This window comes from Colletes latitarsis, chromosome 6 (genome assembly GCF_051014445.1).
Source record: "Colletes latitarsis isolate SP2378_abdomen chromosome 6, iyColLati1, whole genome shotgun sequence".
Lineage (NCBI taxonomy): Eukaryota > Metazoa > Arthropoda > Insecta > Hymenoptera > Colletidae > Colletes > Colletes latitarsis.
In genome coordinates this window covers 14,291,288-14,310,066 of record NC_135139.1, presented here as the reverse complement: position 1 = coordinate 14,310,066, position 18,779 = coordinate 14,291,288, and the positions used below count along the sequence as shown (strand labels likewise).

General features: G+C 36.8%; 1 protein-coding gene across 5 annotated transcripts in view; it reads right to left on the bottom strand.

Annotated features, from left to right (window-relative positions):
• The window catches only part of LOC143342656 (uncharacterized), a 122,702-nt gene extending 105,408 nt beyond the window's left edge, over positions 1–17,294 (bottom strand). Inside the window, exons 1-2 of one of the 5 annotated variants that reach the window (XM_076766768.1) lie at positions 17,166–17,294; positions 12,921–13,093 (exon numbers count right to left, since the gene is read on the bottom strand). The gene's annotated coding sequence lies outside the window, so the exon portion shown is untranslated. Of the gene's footprint in view, positions 1–12,920; positions 13,120–14,946; positions 15,014–17,165 lie in introns of those variants that run through there. The other 4 variants (XM_076766766.1, XM_076766767.1, XM_076766769.1 and 1 more) reach the window with 4 other exon arrangements.
• Positions 17,295–18,779: the final 1,485 nt, after the last annotated feature.

Below are 18,779 nucleotides of genomic sequence, written 5' to 3'. Positions count from 1 at the left end.
GGCAAATTTGTTCATTAGCAAGTCGAAAATGGCCTGAAAATTCTATTTTATCCACTGTCCTTTAATTTCCAGTTTTTTTCCCACCCCGTCGCTTGGTCGCTTTCGTTGCGTCGAATCGCTTCAGTTTACCGTCGGATAATTACACGGAAGAACGTTCGGATGTTTTCGCAATTAACTGCGAAAACACGCTCCAATTTGAACGATGTTGCATTATTTGCTGTCAAAAACGAACCGTTTCGACGAAATTATTCCACCCTACGGGAGCGAATTAATACGATTTCGTGTAAACAAATCGAATAAATATCGACGAACCTACTCTCGACCAATATCATTTCGAAAGCAAGCTTACTATCCTCCTCTGCATGTGTCAGAATATTGTTACGATATTCTAATATTGTATCTTTATATAATATTCTATATAAACTATAAAAACTGTACAAGTACTACTCTGTATTAATACTATATAATATTCATCTATTTATCTAACTCGATCTTGTTGACATGTTCTTAAAGGTCTAAAATTATATACGATTTGTTTGCTGCACTAAAATTTATAGTAAACACAATTACATATACATTTTTTACAAATTAATCGTACGAAAACGTCTTACATTCACTGTATCTGTCTCTGTTTCCTCGTTGCGAGTGTGAGAAACAGAAATCAGGCGTGGTCAGGAAGTGATTGGGATAACACGACAGCTCGAAGGACAGAAACCACGACACCACAAAGGGCTTTACTACACACAGTGTGACCCGATTTCGTAGAACGATCGAAACCACTCCCCTTTTGCTTTGCAAGAGGGAAATCGGATACCGTTAAACAGAAAGATTAATTTTCAAACAAAAATTTGTTTCTTTTAATTACTGTGTTCAATACAGTGTAGCATCAGCAATAGCATAGTACTAGTCATTTAAATATGAAGTATCATTAATCTTTCATTTAAAGCCTGATATAATCTGGGTTTGCAAGTGTCGTACGTTTTTTAGAAAATTTTTATATATGGAAACGTTCATTATTATTCAATACATAGGTGTATTTATAAGAATTGATTCCTTCGTATAGTTTTGTTCTGAATAATTGTTTATGGATTTAATTTCCATGAGCAATATCACTAACTTAATGCGATCATTTGGTGTAGTTTGCACATCCAAACGCGTTTTGTTATTTGACTAAATATCTGGCTGCATTAAAATTAAAGGATACTATAATAATAAAGTCATCTTCCATTCATGCAGAAAGTCTAGAATGCCCATAATCGAAATTTCGCTCTATTTGTACATTTAGTTCCAATAACAACGTGATCGTATTGGCATAAATGTTTGCGATTGTTTACACTACCAAAGCAAGGAAAACACGTAACGAATGCATTAACTACTGATGTATAAATTTCATCGATCGCCAGTTAAAGCGTTTAATCGAATTCTATTGTTGTATGCTAAGTATGTCTCGCTGTGTTTACGCGCATTTCGATACTTGATATCCACTTTATACAAAACTGCGAAACATTCGAAATTCCTTTCCTTGGTGATTTTTTTCCAAGGTGTTTTCTTATTGTCAAGTACCTAATGAATAAGACTAAGAGATTCATGGCTCAAAATTGTGGTTTCGAAAGTTTTATTATAAAAAAAACAACAATAAATAACATCTCTCCTATTCAGCATGTAGCTATTACCGCCATTTCTTCTAGTTATTTTTACCTCTGAATCTTCACATTTTCAAATACAAATCTGTGTCGTGCTACTACCCCTGTCCTATTCTATATTCATCTCATCACCTTCTATCCATTCCTCAGGAACTACTTTAATCCCAGTCTCCCGTAATCTCCCTCTTCAAACATTGAAACACTGTATATGGTCTTTGTCTTTCATTCGTCTTGCATCCTGCGTATAACGCGTCCCAAGTTCTTATTTCTAGTTCACGTACAAAGGTCGTGATCACATTTCTTCTCTCTCTGCAATGTCTGGTTCAACACGAAGCAAAGATGGATCTCTTACCTCTGTTGTCTCATCTATAAGACTCTTGACATCGGTTCTTTGTCGTACTTTCTCAATCTTATTCATAACAGTCTTTGATACCACTCTGATAACACTCATTTTTCTTGTTCAAGGTTATCTATTTCTACTCTGTTTCACGAAACCTTTAAATTTCGTGTTACAGAATATTTTTTCTCCTTATGTCGCCTTGTTTGCCATATTTGACATATAAAAATGATTTCTTCACATTTTTCCCCTGATTGCAATTCTCATTCTAAGTTGAAAAGAAAAGAAGTTTTAAACACGTTTTCGTATATTCTCGAATTATGTCTTATTTTTGGACGTGTGTTATAAATTAGAGAGCATGTTAAAAATTTACGAGGAAAGTTCATAAAATTGTCCACTGAAAATTTTACGTTTGGCAGTATAGCGTGCACTCTTATCTCGCGCATCTGGGGATAATCAACGTTGCAGAATCGGGGATATCTCGGGATCAAGAGTGCAATTTTTCCTCCGCTCGTGCAACTACCGGATGCATTCCATGTCTCGAACAAAAGAACACGCGCGCCCCGGCGACGGGCATTAGAAAGTATTAGCGTTAAGCGTCGAGGCAGTTACCGAGCCGGAATTATTAGGCCTCGAATCGTGTCTAGGCGATATCACTGGACAACGTGGCAAAGAAACTCGCTCGACAGAGACAATGCTTAGCATACGCCTGCGTTTCGTCGCTATCTTTCATCTGCAAATAAATATTTGAACCACTACTTCTTCACTGTTTTGGCAAGGAGAAACGAAATTCAAATTTCATTCAAAGGATATTTGGAAACATTAATATATTAATGAAAGTCTCGTGGTAGTTTATGGAATTTTTATTTAGAAGAAACATTATTTAAGAAATTGCTCTTCGCGAAAATTCTTAAAAACTTTCTTCCTAATATGCCATAACAATAATAGAATTCTAATAGCTTTAAGAACGCAAAATTAAGTGTAACCACAATTACTGTATTTAGTAAAATCCATCGGTGATAAGTATAGGTTTTTGTTACAGTTGTGGTTCGGTTAAAATCCAGAAGTTTTAGTTATCAAAAATTATACTGATACGATAGATTTCTATTTTGATTTAAAATTCTCCAGAACTAATTCATAAACATTAAGAAGCTGTTATTTTGAATCAGTAATTGTTAATGTGTTACGAAATAATTTTAACGAAATAGATATCTTGACCATCAAATTGCAGGTTTCGTAATTCTTTATAGTAAGTATTTTTATGATCTACGTTTCGACGCTAATTATAAATAAGTATCTGAATTCGTGTGGGTTAATTTGTAGCCAATTAATTGTAAGATACAAAAAGTGGTTTCTAGTTATAGCATAATTAAAGTTATTTATAGACTCTACAATTTAATTTTATACGTTTATTAAGTCTTCACTGATGAGCAAAAGGAACACTACTTTCGTGAAGATGAGGCTTTCAAGGTTAACTTTAAGTCTGCACTTTCTTTTTATTTATAAATGAAGTCATTCGTTCTTCTACCAGAAACTCAGTGGTAGAGTTATTACAATGGTAGTTGCATATTCAACAAAATAGATGCTGGTATAATAATTTACAAACAAAAAGCAAGCGTCTACCTGAATTTTCAATTGAGGAAACTAGTTATTCTAGAATATTAATTAGAGCGCTAACATTTACGTACAGACCCTCTGGTTGTTTACTACTTCCGCTGTACCCAAGTATTTTGGTGCCTGGGGCAACGATAGAATATACCGCTCTTCGCCTATTTCCTTTCAGATAGATATACATTCTTGTTATAAAGTTTCATTCTGAATTATTAGAAAAAAGTTGACGTAGATATAAGACCATATTCGTTTCTTCTACAAGTTATGTGCATTGGTAGGTGAAATTACTTTTTAATATTGATTGTTAAAATAACGAAACATAGTTTCATATAATACTTTATTTGAAACAATAGTATCTGTTATTGCTTGACATTTCAGAGAACATTACCAGACTGTACGATTTGAAACTTGCTTGTCGAAATTACATCTACATTTTGTGAGAGAGATGCACCAAGGTTTTATCGTGCTGACATACGCCAATTAATAGTAATGTGGTGACTGATGTTTTGTGCGACCCTGGTCGTCCTGGTAAACATTTGGTGACCAGAGCCTGAGCCTCGAACCATTTCTAGCCGGGCTCAGCGAAGCTCAATTTTATTACCTTCTTCCGTTCGAACTTTTTTTCATCCTTCTGTTCTGTCTTATTCCTTCCCCTTCTTGTTAGGTTTGAAGGTGTTGTATTGTATTTACCCCGGTGACGAGGCCGGGAACAGTTCGTCTGAATCCGCCGAAGCTATCATACTAGTGTTATCCTACGTTACGATCCCCTCAGTAATAATAATCTTACGTGTATCGCTTTTACTTGTGAACCATGGATTTATTATTCTTTCTAAAAAACATTTTACAGTGTCACAAATAATGTATGCGTGCTTCAGTCTAATAAAATACGTATTCTTTTCAAAAGATTAAAAAATATTTGGGACAAAATTAGGATCATCTTTTAACAAGTGGGGAAACAAATATTCTACATTATTATAGAAGTTTAATATGAGTCTAAAAAGGCCCAACGTTCTTCGTTCGAGTAATTATTTTAACGATAGCGAGTATTAAATGATTTTCGAAAATTAACAGATGAATTAGAATTGCCATTGTCGGGTCAAGTTGGTACGAGAGAAAGACGAAACCGTATTTTCTTCCAACGCGTTCGTTCGTGCAAATCAAACAGGCAATAACGCAAGGAAATCGAGCGAGAGATTCATAATCAAATCGATAGAAAGCTGTCGCTCGACGGACGTTTTACTCGAATGCATCGTTTCTCTTCGATAGGACAACGCATACGGCGGGGCGACATACGCGCCGCAAAATGAGGCGAAAAATTGCGCCGTCGAGTCGACACAAACACGAATAAAAGGGCGACCCAGTGGGGGCTTGATCGTCGTGCATTAGAAAGCATTAGCGATTGAATATACCGCGGTTGCCGGTAACGTAGGTGCAATTAAACACCGCAGCAGGCGCACTCGGATGCGCGCACGCATGCATACAATTGCACACACATCGATCGCGGTGCAATTACCGTTCTGGTACTCGTTGTTTCCGCAAACGCCGCGGCGTTTCGTGGCAACGACACCTTCCGCGCGTGGCGGGCGGCTGAAATTTTTAGGCAGCTCGCGGACGCTTGGCATGAATTTTTCAGTGGCCCGGCGTTTGCGTTTCGATCTAGAATCGCCCTGGGCCGCGATCATAGAAAATCAATTTGATTTCACATTTAAACGTTTTTACGAATTCACGATACGTAACGGCGATTCGTTACTTTGGCAGTAAGAATTCACACGTTTAAGACCCTTGGAGTATAGTTGTAAGTTCGTGCATTTTTAACATGGTCGTATTCAATTTATATTGGCAGAGAAACGACTCCATAAGTCACGAGACACTTGACGAACATAGAATAAAACCAAAACACTGTGAAACTATGTAAATTATAAAATAAACCTGCTACTTATTTATTCATTACGTTATAAAGGGAATATAGCTCTTATTGTGTGTCATAAATTTGATTAAAATGTTAGCTAGCAATTCAAGTTAATGGTGGAATTATATCGACAATTACTTTTTAGAATTTTTGCCATTAATACCATTCCAACCTTCCTGTAATATTGTCCATCCTTCTTCGATTTTAAACACGTTTGCTTCCTCAAAGAATTTTACTTGTTGCACACTTATTTTAACTTCATACGAGTGTTATAAAATTTATATTGAAGTATCAATTTAAAATTACTATATGTAAGAAAACGAGATAGTAAAGTCGCTTCAGAAAATTGTATCTGTACCTTAATTTGCATTTTCTAAGACGGACGAGCCAAATGTCCAGTGACTTATGTAGTGTATACAAGTTGATAATGGAGAATAAAATTTTTTCTCATAATGCTTAATTTTCGATACAACAATATTTTTGAAATTTGTTGTAAATGTATACGATAGAATACGATTTCTACGTATACCGACATGCAACTGATTTCTTACAATGCTTCCGTGCTCGAAGTCACTTTGTTAATGACAAACCGAGGAAAGCAGCAATCAACATCGTCGAACGACTACGTAAATCAGAAAGCGAACTGAAGGGAAAGGGGTTGGAATAATATCGAGAAAATGGCACGATCCGCTGTGCCCGCAGAACACGGAACGCGATGTAATGACGGCTTAACTGACAGACGCGATACCGCAGCAGCAATTATTTCACGATGTTTCGTGGCTCGATACGCGACCGCAAGTTTCTCGACCGTTTCAACTCGACCTATTGTTACGGATTCGTTGTACGTGGAACTGTACGTTCCAATGACTACAACGATGAACGCAAGGACGAAGAGATACGAATACTAGCAAGGAATCGAAAAGAAGTGCATAGTTCTTTGCTCGGCGAGCGGTGTATTGATTTCTTCTTTCTGAAGAACAGCATTCCGAAGCAATACCGATACATTATAGATTCACTATCGATGCATAACTTCTGCATCTGGTATTTTATATACAGAATGTTCCTCGTAACTTACATAGTACTTATTTTTAACGATAGGAAAAAAACACTACAGGAAAATATGAATTATTCGAAAGGGTAAATATCATGATGGTTATTCTATCTTATTTTTTTAGTTTTAAATCATCTTACCCTTTCGATTTGTCCAGGAATTATTCCAATTTCATGGAAGCTTTGTACGATCCTTTTACATTCCGATATTATTAAGAGGAACTTTGTATACAATGGATGCAACTTGTCGTAACTCAAAAGCAAGGTCGAGTAAAACGTTTATGTGAACTTTTATTATTATTTTTATTTGTAGAATCTATTCTTGAAGTGGATCCTCCATGCTACGGGCCATTCTGTATAAGTACTGTTGAAGAAGGTACCTAGTAAAATACCTCTTCTTTAAGGGTATTAGAGATGGTAGAACTGCAAAGAATTCTCTTAGAATATCTTCCGAACTCTGCATCCATTCTTCTTTCTGCAAATTCTCGACTAAACTTTAATACCAAATTGTCTTCTGCCTAAGACAAGGGTTTGGTAGGAAGCCTTATTGATGAGTTTAGTAGTATGTTCAGAACGCAACGTGTTCCCCTATTCATCTATCTTCTGTTCTTTTGCTATTCTCGAAAATTTCACAGACGCCAAAGAACGGTTTAAGCTCATTAAGCGAACGAGTTTCCGGTTTCACCTGTTCTAAAAGTAATTTATATAAGTAAGGCTACTTTTCTCTGCGTTTAGTTTAACATCAGACATTGGCAGAACGATTTCTCATGAACCCATATTGTTTTCTTCAGAGACGAAGTCGCGCTAAAAACCTTTACTTACAGATAGTATTTGTTTGACTTTCAACAGTAATTTCGTTTCTTGCCGTCTCTCAGGCTTACTTCGCGGCTTGTTACATACTACCAAAGTCGAGTTTATAATATGTGAAGAAATGATTATTATTCATAACTAGGAATGTAGGTAGAAACATACACCTATCCAACAGGTGAGAAAATAATGTAATACAATGAAGCAGAAATAACTTAGACAGAAAGATGTTTTATTTTGGGTACGAGAATTTTAAATCAGAAATCAGGAGAATAATGTGTACACATAATCGTTCAGATGTAATCACAATTTGTCAAATGACTTATTTACGTCAATTTTAGTTCTACAAATCTGCTTCATTATGTTTTCAATCGGATTAACCGCAATTTCATTCATCACACGCTGACTTTTGGAAGACAAGCAACACGCTGCAGGATTAATAAAACGTTTCAGGTTGAAGGCCGTCAACCAAACCGAATTTTCTGTTTGAAATAAAAATATTCAATTCACGTTGACGATCAACGCCAATCGAACCGTCGATAATTGGAAAACGCGAAGCTTTCGTCGGCTAGTTCACAATAAAATTTATATGCTTTCTATGAAAGAACGTTTCGGTGATTGCGTTTGTCGATGGACAAATTGTAAAAAAGAGTGTATTTACGCTTGTTCGGGTCTACTGTAAATATTTAACAATGGCAAACAATCGAAATTGTGATTCGATTCATTGCACGTTTGTACGGATGGCCCGTGGAACACAGCTTTTCAAAGTTTACCAGGATTTGCGATTGTAAATACTAGTGATGGGATCAAATCGAATATACCGAGTGATTTTGAAAATAGAACAACTTGTAGCTCTTTTTTAAGCGAAAATACCAAAAACGCATACAGAAAAAAATATACACTTTTATGAAAGGAGAGAATCTTCAGTTTTCACGGTCTAACAATGCGTATAAAAAACGCGTATTAAATTTCACTTTAAAATGATTTCTGTTTTATGTCGATCTGACTTTCCGTTTTGAAGATATGGTAGTTTTAATGAAGGGATAATTTTTTTAATTCGACTATGGAAGCGACCAGGAAGTCATAGTATTTACAAGAATTTACTACTCTCTGTTTACTATTTACACGCGCGGTCATTGACCTCGCAGACGTAAACAAATGCTTCGAACTCTTATATTCCTGAACTAATTACGCTATCGACTTGAATGAACACTCAATTTAAAAGCTCTTTATCTTCCATCCCACGAATATATCAACTATTATTATTTATGCTGTTTTCTACGTTTATTTTAACATTTACTTTAACGCTATATACCTAAAGAAGTTTCAATCAATTCCTATTGATTTTACAACTGGTGTACGATGAAACTAGATTATAAATTATTTATTTAATTGAAAATGAATTTAAATTTGTATGAAAAATATTTGCGTAATTCCTAACCAGCATTTTTCGAATGTAACTGGTTAGAATTCAAATCTATTTCCAAGATGCTTGAGCTTACCACTACCAGCGACGGTGACTGCTCGAATTTTAAAACTTGCAATTTAAATTGTACAATTAATTTCACCGTGGCAAGAGCATTTTCTTAACATCGTTTTGATCTGGCCGAACCAGCTCCGTCTAGCCAGAGAAAACGAAGCTCGTGCTTGGCCACGGCAGTTAACTCGAAGTTAACTCTGTTTCGAGCAGAGACTGTTTAAATCCGCAGCAAGTGCGGGCCAAGGCCATTAAGACGTCAGAACTTGAAAGTCCGTTTCTGGGTATCCAGAGGGCAATTTGCACTCCCTGGATAATCGCGATACGATGTTCAAGCCAGGAATTAACAATCGCTGTGGATTGTTGTTTGAAATTTAGAGAGCCCCAGCGCACGGGATGTAACATAACATGCAGGATTCATTTCAGGGATAGTCCCGGCGCTTTAAAACCACGAAGCACATTCGTACGAAGACATTCTTACTGTTTATATTTTACGATACATCGTGCAGATAGTACTTGAAATTTCTATTTTAAAGCAGCAGAGATGTTAGTTACAATGTTCTGCAAGATTCGTAGTCGTAGATCTTCCACAAGCGAATTCACGTCGCGCGTCAGAATTAATATTAATGAGAGACGAAGTGGGCTCATTAATTTACAGGGACTCTACTTTCATGCTGTTTATAAAGAAAACTTGATATTTCATGTTGACGTAAACATTGCCCTGCATTCCTGATAGTTATGTTACGAACACTTGTATACTTCACATTACAAGGGATCGATCATTTCCTTAATCAGAAAGAACTTTTATTCCCGATAAAAGATTTTACACGTAATAAACTACAATTCCTAATATTAACCCCTTACCGTACAATGACGAGTCTGACTCTTGACAAATTCTTGATGTCAAGTTTCACAATCATGAGGCTATTCATTCGTCATTAAGTCTTGTATACTAAAATCAACACATTTTAACATTCACGAGATATTTGTAAAACAAATCTATTCTTTTTCGTGGTTATTCCTTGTACGAACAAATTTGAACAAAATTAAATAGTATACGTTTGAAAAATTACATTAAATCGTACGTTAAGGGGTTAATTTATTTGCAAATTAATATTAGATGGGACGCATAAGACAGAACGTCTAAAACGATGATTTTGGTAATTCCTTGCATCATTAGATCAGTTCTGCTACTAATACAGATCGCTGTGACGAGAGTTTACGAACCATTTGATGAGCATCTCCTGTTCGCGGAACACGGCGCGCTCATAGCGGAGTGGAAAACCTAAATCTTTAGGGAGGGTACCCCGGGTGCAATTTGCTTCCGCCGATAATCGCGGCGCATTTGCGCGTTACCGTGTACCCGATAACGTTAACGAGGTTGTCGCAGGTTCACGCACGTCGTGCCTAAGTAAATTGGCGGGCAAACGTTCGGCAAGCCCCGGCAAACTGGCCAATTCGATTGCGGGACACGTAGCGAGGAGTTCCGGAGCGCGGAATCGATAATCGAGCTGGGGGCACGTCGAATCCGGTGCATCCCATTCGCGACTTTATTTATTTATTTATTTATTTATTATACTCGTAAATATCCATTAGCGTACAAAAGAAAATGTAATGATACTTTTATAAGCGAGGTAGGGCGCTTATAGATAAAAAAATATATAGTATGTAATATAGAAATACGCATAGAATAAAATAGAATTGATATTGAGACTTATAATTTAATTATAAAATTTTAATATTAAAAAGTTCAAGCTTCGTATATTCATTAGCTAGCCTGCAAATCCTGTTAATCGGGTCAGCAGAGAGAAGTCGAGAGATAGATGAGAGAAGAGAGGTGATTTATTAAAAGCACATAAAGTTATGGTGACATCCATATAAGGAACTAATACTATTAAATATTTTAGAAAAAGTATTAATTCATTTTTTATTTTTATCTATGTTTTGTCTCAATATATTTCATCGCTTGTTCCGACTATTAAAAGCGAAAACATTTGAAATGCGCAAAAATAATACCGCAAGGGTTTTCCATAAACATTGCCAATATTTTTATTTTATATAATACCAGCGTTACATTCTTTTACGATGAAAGAGTGAAATTTCCCAGTGAAACGAACATGTATTGTGTAGAAAAAGCTTTATTTCTATAAAGGTAGAGACTGCTTCAAACTTTCGAGCGGCAAGCGTATATCATCCGTGTCAGTACAGTAACCATCAATGTGTTTCGGTTGGCAAAAAAATATTCTCGCTCGGAAGCAGTTCTGAAGAACTTTTTAAATCACGATTTAACCCAAATAAAAAGCACAGCACGCGATACAACGAACGAATGGGTATTGTTTGATTCGCTTTCTCTTTAAAACTCTCGTCGAGTCTATTAGCGATTGTTTCCTTTGAATACAAGAAAACGGGAAGAAAAGGAACGATGGCTGTTCGTAAAACATACCGAGGAACAAGGTTGCAACGCGGCTTAGGGAGTTAAATTGCGAATGTGATCGCGGAACGGAGAAAGAGTTCGCGGAATCACATTGACCCACATCCTTTCCTTCTCACCCTTTTGTTCACGGTCGGGGCGTGCATTCCACCGACTGTGGCCACCACACGCGAGCGCTCGCGTGCTAGCGGATGCACAAACACGTGGCCACGGAGGATAGGAGAGGTTCTATTAGCCGCACAGGTACGTACACGTACATTCCTGCGGTTTCAGCAACATAACCGGATTACACTGGTCGCATAGGTGAATTAGCAGGCAAATGTTCGGTAAATTCGTTCGTTGGTCTGGTTTCGATGCATCTGTGGTATCGATGCCCACTTTATTCGTTTCGATAAACAACGAGCGGAAAATTTGTTTGCGTTTAGAAAAAAGGAACGATTTTAACTCACGCAGAGAAACGACACGATTCTGTTGCATCAAGTTATTACGGTAGAACACTTCAGAAATAGATCACCAAACTTTGATACCCTATTTTACCTCTAAAGATAAGAAAAAGTTATGTAAACGTAAGTCTAGAAATTCTTCCTATCTGGAGTCTATGCTTCCATAATTCTTTAATTCTTTCTTTCAAGCCTTCACGAGTTGTTAAATCTGTTGACATAGCGTCGTAGAATTATGTTTTCTGTCAGATAAACGCATGTATATTTACTTCCCAATGGCAGTAATTTCGTGCAAAAAAGCTTTTCGATCAATGGAACCTGAATAGAAATATTAATGGCGGACGATAAAAATTCTAGCTTACAAGGTAGATAATACCATATTCAACGTGTCTTAGACAGTATTATTTTCGTTTGTAAATTATTATTTTTGCATACCATTGTAGATAAGCGCTCGTAAGCTATTCACCAGTTAATTTCTCCCTCTGTAGGAAGCGAAACCTTTTATTTTTTCGTTTTATCTTGGCGAGAAGAGCCTTCTTTCTCATTTCGTTTTAAATTTCACTTCACCATGTTACATGCAGTAGGTTTCTTTGTCTAAAATATTTCTGCTATTCCGAACAATGTGAAACTATATTCCAAGGAAGGTTATACGGTTCTAAGAGCTTCGTTATGCGATGGTAGCAATAACTTCTTTGTCGGAAGAAGTACCGTGCAGATTGTACCTTGAATATTTTAATATCGCATTATACTTCATTTTCACTGCAACAATCGAAATAAATTTAACGAAATTCTTAATGAAAAAATCCTTTCACAAGACGCTTTATAATTTCGTATGGATCATTTACACATTGTTTAATAATCAGATACAACCAAACGAGTAACGTGACACGAGTAAATAAGAGTTCAGATACGTTTCTTGCATTGGTAGCATGTAATATTCTAAAAACAAATTGATAGTAAACTAGTCCTAACACCGTATTGTTTCTGGAACTAGATACAGTAGCAGTCTTTAGAATTTCTGTAGAAATCATAACTGTATTTTCTGCTCTATAATTACCAATCGCCACTTCTCATGAAATTGATGGACGCTAAGCAGCCCCAATGACGACGTCGTGAAGTTACTGTTCCAAAAATTAGAACAGTAACTTCCCAGGACAGTCGTGCATGAAAAGTTTCAGGCCAAAGTCTCATTAAACTTTATCTCGTTTGACTCACCGTTTCTTCGAGTTGGTTAAAGGAATTCCACCCAGTGTTCTTCTCTTCTCTTAGCTGGGTCGCTGGCACGGGCTATGACACATGAGACTGTTTCGCACCTGCGGCACTACGAACGTCACTTAAAATTCCCCGACGCACTTCTTTCGGCTAGAATGCATCACCGTAAGATGGCACTGGAACGGAGCAATTTGTCGGCGATCTGAACGAGAACGGAATTCGTGAACGAAATTTCTCCGCGCGTTGGGAAGCTTCGATATTTCATGAACGCGAAAACGAAATTTTATAAGTGGGAAGAAATATCGAGACTGATATTTTATTTTTGCAGAAAAGTGCGATACAGTATTGTTCGGTTAATCAAAATAATTTTTTACGAATTACAAAAATTAAATCATCCCTGTCGCTGTTTACGTTTCCTCAAATTCACAGTGGAAGAAGCGTTCGAGTTCAATATTTAGGAAATACATTGGAATTTTTGTATAATGCTGCTAGAATTAAATTACAGGCTGAAGTTTTGTGAATTTTGTTCATAGTATTTTAGACGAAGTGCAAATGCACCGAGACACTTGGTTAAAAAAATCACATTACAGGATAATAAAGGTTATTAAACTATATGTGCAGAATTTTCTTCTGCGATTTTTCTCCTATTGTTAGAACAGAGATATAGCCTGACCCAGTTACTATAATAGAAGTACCCTCTCTAGCGCAACAAATATCGTTTATTTACTAGTGCAAGAGTTCTCCAAGCATTTAATTTGGTCAAAGGCTTCCTTTAAATAATTTTTTTTACTGAGTAAAATATTCGATCGATTAAAACTTATGGAAGCAACTTAATTTCGAATCAATTGAAATGAACGTAACAGAAATATTTTGTCTATAAATATCACGAGTGCAGAAATTTTTTTTATTACAGAGTCAGATTATCAGATTGTTTCTATGACCAATAATTACTTTTCTCCCACACACGCAGCTAAAACATTTTTCACTTCGCACAGACACGTTTTACAGGATAAGTAAATAATTAAATCGTGGATTCCAAGGGATCTGGAAGGTTTTTTCTCCTACTATCTCGAGAAACCGGAAATCGGGCGTTCCGAACTAGTTGTCTTCTGTCGCGGAAAGAATTCCCGACGGAGATTTTCGCGAATTTAACCGGCGCGCCAACGTAGATTACCAAGTGGAGGAAAAATCCCGGTATCAAAGGAGAAACGGAGTTTTCATCCCCTAGAGCTTTCCGTCCCTTTCACGCCCCGCGTAGAAGTCGGTTCAGACGCGCATAACGTGTAATATCGTGCAGCTATTTCTACTGGCCACTGACAAAGTCACTGATTTTTGACCTGGGATTTTATTGGGTTGCACAAATGTAGAAAGTTAAAATTTCAAAAATCCTTTTTTCTTCTGCAAATGCTTTTAAAAGTATTTTCAACCAAATTCGAAATTACGAAGTTTGTTCGGAATTTGTGTTGCACGAAAATTTTAATCTTAAATATGGATTACATACGTATATTGCACAGAGCAGAGTTTGGCAAATTTTAGTCGCAAATAACGAACAAAAATTTTAGATTTGTTTATAATCCTTTTATTTGCGTTTTAAAAAAAATAAATTTTGTTTCGATGGGACAAATATTTGGACATAAGCGTGATTTTTATAATTCAAAGTCAAAGATTTCTCTTTTTCATGAGCTACACCATTCCACTTATAAAAAGTAACATCTGTAAACTCTTGTCATCCCATTGAAAAATATCATCGATTTTAAAATATTTGTTCTGTTCTTTTATTAGAATATTTTTCACTCTTGAATCAGTAATGAGTTCCTTTGACTCTTTGTTTATATCTTCAAAGGAATCGAGAGTATTCAAGAAATTACCTAGCATATTATAGCTGCTGATAAATTCTGTTTTTCAGCTTCTCGTTCAGAAGCTGTGTAAGGTTTCTTTGCTTTACGTAATTTTTCAAAGTGTATTAATATCTTAACTAATAATTGAATTACGTCGTATACTCTTTTCGCAAAGAAATGAATAATTTTACCGTCACCTTTGACCCCCATTGCAAGCGAAGCCTTTCAGAGTTGAATGCCACATCCGGTAACGAGCGACGCAAACTGAAAACTAAACTAAACGCGACCTGGCTGTAGAGCTTTCGGTATCTAAGGTTGTTGCGCAACCTTCGTCGATTTATCGGGCGAAAGACCAACAGTGTCTGCAGCTGCAACGAGAGCCTCGATAAACTGCGCATTGTCATTCCAACGAACGAACCTTCCGTATATTTTTACGGATATTATCTATTCCCGATTTCGTTTTTGAATTTTTATAACACGCCAAAAGGATTATATCTGCAACGAGCTACGCCAAGAGTTTACAGATGTTACGAAGGTGGTCCATTATTCTATTATTTGCCACGAATACAAATATTTCTCCTTATATCATTTTATCAACTTTAGAATAATTGTGTTAAGAAATAATATTTATATGAAATTACCAGTTTTTTGTCCACAATTTTTGCTTCGATCACACTTTGTTGCGGTACTCGATCGCGAAACGAAAGAATCGTACTAATTTGCGAAATGTTATAAATTTCGAACGATCGTTTTCCTTCGCGCTGCTGATTGGGGGGTGGGGGAATCACGGTCGAACGATTAGCGAACGATAACCAATGAACGGGCCCTAATGCCTCGGCGCAGCCCGTAAACCGATCGATCATCTGCAACCAATCAGATTCCACGTAACCGGTGCTTGACCAAACAAATTATTTCCTGCCGATTAGAGCCCGCGCTCGTTCTCGCGGCATCATCCGGCGGTTCTGATACAGTCGAGATCGATTCGATTAAATTCCACGGGAATCGCGAATCGCGAATCGCGTTCGAGGTTTTCGTCCCGTCATTCCAAACAATTTCCTTCGTGGCCGGGCGCACGGCACCGTTGCTGATGTAATGTCATCGAATGTCTCGCGGGGAAGAGTTATGCCTCGTTTAACGTCGAACGAGCCAACTATTAGCTACACAATGCACGTCACGAATTGACCGTAACTGTCGTCATTAACAACGCGCGTCCTTCTTTCGGCTAATTGTCGCCCGTTGGACGTTTGCAAAGCGCGATTGCAAGCGTTGGAAAACGAGTTCTATGTCATTCCACGCTCTAGTTTCGATTCCGTTCGATAGTTCATCGTTAACCGTACGCAGCCGTGGGTATTCAAACTTTTCAAAAAATTTTAACGGGAAAAAATAGACTTTTGGCAAAGCAAAACATTTTTTTCAAACGCGAGTACTGAATGAGTCTATTAATTCGGAAAATATTTTATTTTTAAAAAAAATGTTTTGGATAAACGTACCATTCTCCATTCCCTTTTATATTCACCCTCTTGTTAGTAGATATCTCTTTAGACCTCAAACGCCCAATTTTGGAAAATACTGTGAAAAGACTGTGATTTTAAGGTATAGGATTTGATAGAAATCATTGACAGTGGGAGGTTTGGCCAAGAAAAGGGTGTTTTAAAGTTGTATAATCACATTTTGCCAGTAAAAAAATTGACTAGCACGTGGCTTGTCGGTATTCACTTTTTAACTATTGTAATTATGTTATAGAATTTTCAAATTTTGTACATATGTATTAAAATTTTAACAGGAGTACCATTTGTGTCGTTTTAAATATTTCATTTACTATCACATATGTAAAAGAAATTAAAAAGAAACTTTTTCTTATATTTGTGTAGACACATATTTAGAGATATGATTTTATGAGTAAAATTGTGTGAGTCCTCTTAATTCTTTCTGGATTCTATTTATATTTACATGATTGTTCGAAGAGCCACAAGGATTCAAACGTCATGATACAATTTTGTGCTCGGAACGACTCTCCAGAATCTCTGCATTTTTCTAAATCGACAATTTTAGAGATATCAACCCCTAAAGTTGATATCGACGGTTTGCTAACACCCTGTGCTCTTATTAGCAGACTGTTATTTCTCCGTTAACCGTTGATGTTTGAAAAATCGCGCGCGGCTATTTAACCGAAAACCGAACGACCGATAGCTCTCGGTCTTTCTCCATCGTCCCGTTTGCGTTCCGTTCGACGAACCCTCGTTCTAGAATTTCACTGGACACATACCGATCGCACGGTGCCTCGCGTTACAAGGTTTCCGGATCGCCGAAGCCGCGACGCGTTGGTCAACGCGCGGATAGGACAGAATACGAACGAATCGGATCGGAAGCGGTGTCGATCGACAACTCGGGTTGCGTTGTTCCTGTATACCTTCGGGATCCTTGTGTGTCATCGGCGCCAGGAGCTGTCGCCTCGAGACCACAAGCAGCGCGTTCGAGAGCGCACGTGACGCTGAGTGGCACGCGAACAAACCGGCCCGATCGTTTCCTGAAGAGTGCTAGGCTCCAGATGGAGGTCTACCGAGACACTGACGACCACTCTCGCTACGAGGACATTCCCCGATTCTCAGGTAACCGGCGAAACAGAAACAGAGGGGCGGATAGACAGAGAAAGAGAAAGAAAGGATTGTGCCGTTCCCGATCTTGCCTTTTACTCTTTCTCGATCGCGCCTTTCAGCCTCGTGGTCTCTCCTTCTCGCCAGAGTCTCCCGCTCGCGACAGCTTTTCACGATTTTCTCCTTTCTCCCTCCCACAGCAACGATTCCGCGACTGTGACATACGGGAGAGGGAGAGAGAGAGAGAGAGAAAGCAATGGGTTCTGTGAATGATTCTGCGGAGAATAACGCGGTTGGGAATTCTAACGAGCAATTTGATTACATTACTTATGGATAAACGAGGTTTTCATGATAGAGATCGGAACGCAACGAATGAAACATTTTCTTAGAATTGGTTGGTTTTCAGTTTTAGTTCCAGTGGAAACCAACCAGCTTTAAGAAAAGTTTTCGTTCGTTAACTATAGTTAACATCGTCGCATAGGATTAAAAGACTTAACTACTATTTAATAAAAGGTAATTAAAAATGAACTAGAAAAACATTGTCGTATAGTTTAAGGGTCTCTCTTCATGTGCCTAAAAGTCTAGTACAATAAAACTTTTAATTCTTTACCAAAAAGATAAAAAAGGAAACTTTAAATTTTAACATACTGACATACTGTGACGACAAAATTTAAGGAATAGTTTTCTCTATTTTTTTGCTGCAACAGTGTACAGAGTTATGTTTGTCCATTGTATAGTTTCATTTCCCCTCTAACTACGTACAAAATATAAACATTGTCGATTGTTTCAATTGTTGTGCAGATTGGTTTGTGTAAACATGTGTTTGGGTACTGTATTACGTGGAAAATAAAATGCAACCTACTCTTACTAGAAACATATATCATTAGAATTTATAAAAACAGCTCTATTAATATATATAGAATTTTTGAAATTAAATTAATATTTTACAAGCGAAATTAATACATATTTAGAAAATTAATAAATTTAGTAAGTGAACGTTTCTCTATATGTAGAACCTCGATTATTGCATTTACATGTTTACAACAAACGCAGTACAAATTTCTCAAAATTAAATTTATAAATATTATATTTATAACAAAGTTAGAAGCAATTTAACTGTCAATCATCCTGAGTGGTTTACGGTTAATTGAATTGTCAGTCGCTAATCGTTGTTTTGATTAAATTTTGCCCAATATTGACCTGAACTGATGGATACGGTACTCAATTACAAATTTGTCTAAATTCAAACATCAAGGAAATTTAATAATCTACATTAGTTTAGGTTCCATTAGTGCATTAATTTGCAGTATTTTCAATAAACTTTTCACATCATCACCAATAAAATGCTACAAATGTAAAGTAAAAATCAAATGTTATACAATATAGAAAATCGCAAAAGTAAAAGAATCCTTATTCTGAACGACGTCAAC